Here is a 4,731-nt window from a genome sequence, read left to right on the forward strand (position 1 = left end):
TGCACTTCAGTCTGAGCCTCATCAGTCTTACCCAGACACACTCGGCGACCCCTTGCACGAATAATACAAACTTTACAATTCGATGCTTTATCAACATTTTTTTTGCATTCTACTACACGTGCTCACTGTAATTTGTTGGAAAAAAATGAAATCCTAAATGCTTTTTGAAAGAAGTTCAGCGTGAACAAATATGTCCGTCATAGGAACTTAACACTTTAAAAACAATGGGTTTTTTAAATCCCTATGTATACTTTAGTTAAAAGGCAAACTCCTTCTCGCGAACAGTTCAGCTCATCGTCAAAAACTATGATCAACAGCCTGGCTGGTCTCCGTGCACAGTGGCAAGTTTTGACAAATTAATTGTGTTAATGCAACCGGTGTCTTTTTTTAGAAATCAATTCATCCAACAACAACAACAACAACAACAACAACAACAACAACAACAACAACAAATCAGCTCACCCATTCCATTTGCTTTTAAGAGTACGCTCACAAGCCCAGCTTGTTGTGCTTCGTGTTCCTTATTTCATGTATGCGGCAATATTCCAATGAAATTTACTGAATAAACTTGTTTAAAACCAAATCAGCTCATCCCGCCATACAGTCAGGGTGTTGATTTTTGGTTTGAGACCAAGTGGAGGCCTGGCCAGATCTGAGATGGTGAACCTGGCGGTTCTTACGAGAAGGAGTGTGCAGAAACAAGGCTACTCGCAGCAAAAACATCATTTTTCTCTCATGTATTTAGTAATAAAAAACCAAGATGGGTTATTTCATAGAACGTTCAAGTATAGGCAAAACAATGCATTCAGAAGTACGTCGAACTTATGTGTTTTTGGCTCACGTAAGTGTAGCCTGTGCGATCGTAACTTTGTCTGTCTGTGCGCGTGTGTGTGTGTGTGTGTGTGTGTGTGTGTGCGTGTGTGCGTGTGTATGTCTGTGGTAGAAACTTTAACATTTGACTAAACACCGAAATACTCATTTCACCTGGTTATTTTTCAAGCACCATCTTCAAAATATTGAAGCAATGATCAACATTGTGTCGGCATGTGTGTAGTTAAAGCGTGTATCCAAAGAAAACGGGTGGTGGGGGGTTTTGAAGGGGTACAAGCAGTTGACTGGTTTCTGTCGTGTGTGGCATGTAGACCAGGTCAGGTGTCAAGACCAGGTCAGGGGTCGCGCAAAGGATTGTGGTATAGATTCACTTCTCCAGTTCTCACTTCTGCATTCGCCGATTCGGGGAAGACGACTTCATGATGTTCGGTTTCTAAGCTCCAGAAAAGTAAATAAAGAAGCTACCAAAGGGAGATTTCCTACAATTTGATCTGCACAGCGTTTTTCCAATGTCCACGCGAGGAAGAGCTGTCGAAAGCGCAGTGTCGATCTGGCAGCCGTATCCCGGTAAGTACAGAGACAGATCTAGTGTCTCCCACTCTGATAACGTGTCACCTACTGTTTTAATTTCTTTTTATTTCAGCAGACACGGATGTCAAACACAGTGCTAGGCAGTCACCTCTAGTGAAATGAGTTGATCTAAAGTGCCTGTAATGTTTGGATGTCTTTAATTGTTCGTGGTTCGATTTATGTGAATTTCAAGACTTGCAGTAGAGTCTCAAGTTAAGTTTACTCTGCCCGAAAAAAACTGTCCATCATTTACTTGAACATGCAGATATAAGGAAACGGAATGAATCTGTTCTCAAAGTCAAAATGATCACGATTTTTTCCTCAGATTCAAAACATGCACTGTCATGGTTTTGTCTGTACAATTTAGAACATGCATGTATATAAGGAAACGGAATGAATCTGTTCTCAAAGTCAAAATGATCACGATTTTTTCCTCAGATTCAAAACATGCACTGTCATGGTTTTGTCTGTACAATTTAGTAAGTCTTACCTTGCAACAACTTCCTTGAACTTGAAAGACAGTTTTTGAATGCTAGATCTGTATCGCGTTTCATTCCAGACTCGATTCTCTCTTTGATTGTACTGTTTGCTGTTTACGCACTATCATGATTCGTTTGGTAAGCTTACCTTGCAACAGCTTTCTTGTCTTTGTTGGCATTTTCTTTCAAGGCAGTACAACGTAAGATTAGATTCTTTCGGACAGAAGGTAGAATGAGAATTTTGAGACAAAGCTTGCTGTGGCATTTGTTTGTAAATAATGGTACATGACATGTGTCACAGTGATTCTGTATTTTTCTGCGGTTGATGTGGTTTCTTTTTTCCTCTCTTGTTTTTTCCCTCCCTGAGTTGATCGTTATCATTTAAACAAGACCCTCAGAGAGTACCTCCGTTGTTCCTTAAAATGGAATGTGAATAGTGTGTTGGTTGTGTTGACCGTCAGAATTATTTTAAGAACCAGGCTGCTGCAGTCAGTTGACATGTTTCGCATATTGTAGGGTTACCATGCTGCATAGAAAAAGTGGCTTGTATAACCTGACTATTCTGTTTAAAAACACTGTTTATATTTGTGTAGGTTGTAGTCATCATAACTAATCGCATTTTGCCATTTGTTTCAGAAAGGAGGTTAACCTACAAGATCGACGCTATGTCAGATATGCCTCAGCCACATGAAGACTTCCGAATTTAGATCCACTCGGCATGGTGACAAGTCTTGATGAAAAGAATGGGACTGAGGACAGCAGTGGAAAAAGTGGCCACATGGCAGGTACCTATTGCTTAGTGTCTGCAGTGCAAAAGACAGATAAGCTGATGGTAGATTTGCAAATGAACACAGTGCCTGTGTGTGTGTGTGTGTGTGTGTGTGTGTGTGTGTGTGTGTGTGTGTGTGTGTGTGTGTGTGTGTGTGTGTGTGTGTGAGGATTGCACAAGATCTCATTGAAGGACAACTGCACCAACAACAAATACACAGTCATTTTATCTGTTTGCCTTCTTTTGAAAATTATACATGGAGTTGATATGATGCGTTAGTTTTAACTGTGTGTGTGTGCGTGTGTGTGAGTGTGTGTGTGTGTGTGTGTGACGGATGAGTTTGTGTTACTGTTTGTTGATTTCTTACGGGAGCCTTGAAGGCTTCGCCTCTTGTTGTATGTGTTTTTGTATGTGTTCTTGTTTGTTTGTTTGTTCGACTGATATTGAAGAGGACGGACACACAAATAAAGATGAACTTCGCTGAGAAGGCGTTGAATTCGATCTCTGCACTGGAGCAGGTGTGTGTGTGTGTGTACGTGTGTGTGTGTGTGCATGTATGGGGGGTCTGGGGGGCAAAGCCCCCCGCTGAAGTTGAAGAATTTCAGCTATTTTATAAACAATTTACATAAAGACATAGCAACACACACACACACACACACACACACACACACACACACACACACACACACACACACACCCCAAGGGCGGATCCAGGATCTTAAGGAAGGGGGGGCACACCCACACTTTTTTGCACAAACTTGAGGGCGCGAAGCGCCCGAACATGCTGAGGGGTCCGGAGGCATGCCCCCCCGGAATCTGGTTTTTCAAAGAAGCAAAATGCTGCAATCTAGGGCCACCTCATCAGAAACTGTCATTTAATCATATCTCTCTCTCTCTCTCTCTCTCTCTCTCTCTCTCTCTCTCTCTCTCTCTCTCTCTCTCTCTCTCTCTCTCTCTCTCTCTCTCTCTCTCTCGCTCTCGTGGTTTATTGGTTTTAAATATTTGTGGTCTGCAGATTGATTGGTTTTATGAGTGTGTGTTAACTGTTGAATCAGTATTTTCCTTTGTGTGTACATACTAGGCTATACCTTGCTTTTTACCCTTAGTCTTAGATATTTTTGTTTACCTATGGCTTTCGTGTCGGTGTGTTTGTTTGTTCGTACTCATAAACTAGTTTGCTATGTTTTTGTTGTTATTAATGTTTTGTTCATTCGTCCTTTTACCCCTTTTATGAATGATGCAGAAATTGTTGTTTTACCTTGTCTGTAAGGCTTTTATTAGCTAATGACAATAAAGTGTCAAAGCGTCTCTCTCTCTCTCTCTCTCTCTCTCTCTCTCTCTCTCTCTCTCTCTCTCTCTCTCTCTCTCTTTTTTTTTGCCTGAAGGGGGGGCCCGGGCCCCCTTCGTCCCCCCCCCCCCAATCCGCCACTGCTTACCGTGCACACAAACAGACACACACACACACACACACACACACACACACACACACGCGCGCGCGCACACACACACACACACACACACACGCACACACTGACACACACGCGCGCACACACACACACACACACACACACACACACCGTGATATTCACACACATACACTGTGACTGATCGTACACTAGCACGCAAACACTGACATACACTGCCGGATCATCCGTACACACACACACACACACACACACACACGCTCTCTCTCTCTCTCTCGCAGTGCCTGTCCGCTTGTCAGTCCGTCCGGCATCAATTCATCCGTCACCGAGTCAGTCTGTCGTTCTGTCTGTTTGTTCGTCTGTCCGTGTGACTCTGAGTCTCCTCTCTCTCCAGCGCACTCTCTCTGTGTAACATCATTCCAGTGGCAGAATAAACAAGGAACTTAGTCGATAAATATCGACAGGGGGCCGACAAATGGTTTAAATGGGAAATGTGTGTATATGGGTGTGGGTTTGAAACAAACAAACAAACCAACCCATGTGAACCCCGGGCCGCAGGCCTTCGATGTAGTGATTGAAAAAAAAGGATGTTCTCAAATGGTTCAATTCTCATTTGGTCTGATTCTCAAATGGTACCGGTATACTCCCCCCCCCCCCT

This window comes from Littorina saxatilis, linkage group LG12, assembly GCF_037325665.1.
Source record: "Littorina saxatilis isolate snail1 linkage group LG12, US_GU_Lsax_2.0, whole genome shotgun sequence".
Taxonomy (NCBI): domain Eukaryota; kingdom Metazoa; phylum Mollusca; class Gastropoda; order Littorinimorpha; family Littorinidae; genus Littorina; species Littorina saxatilis.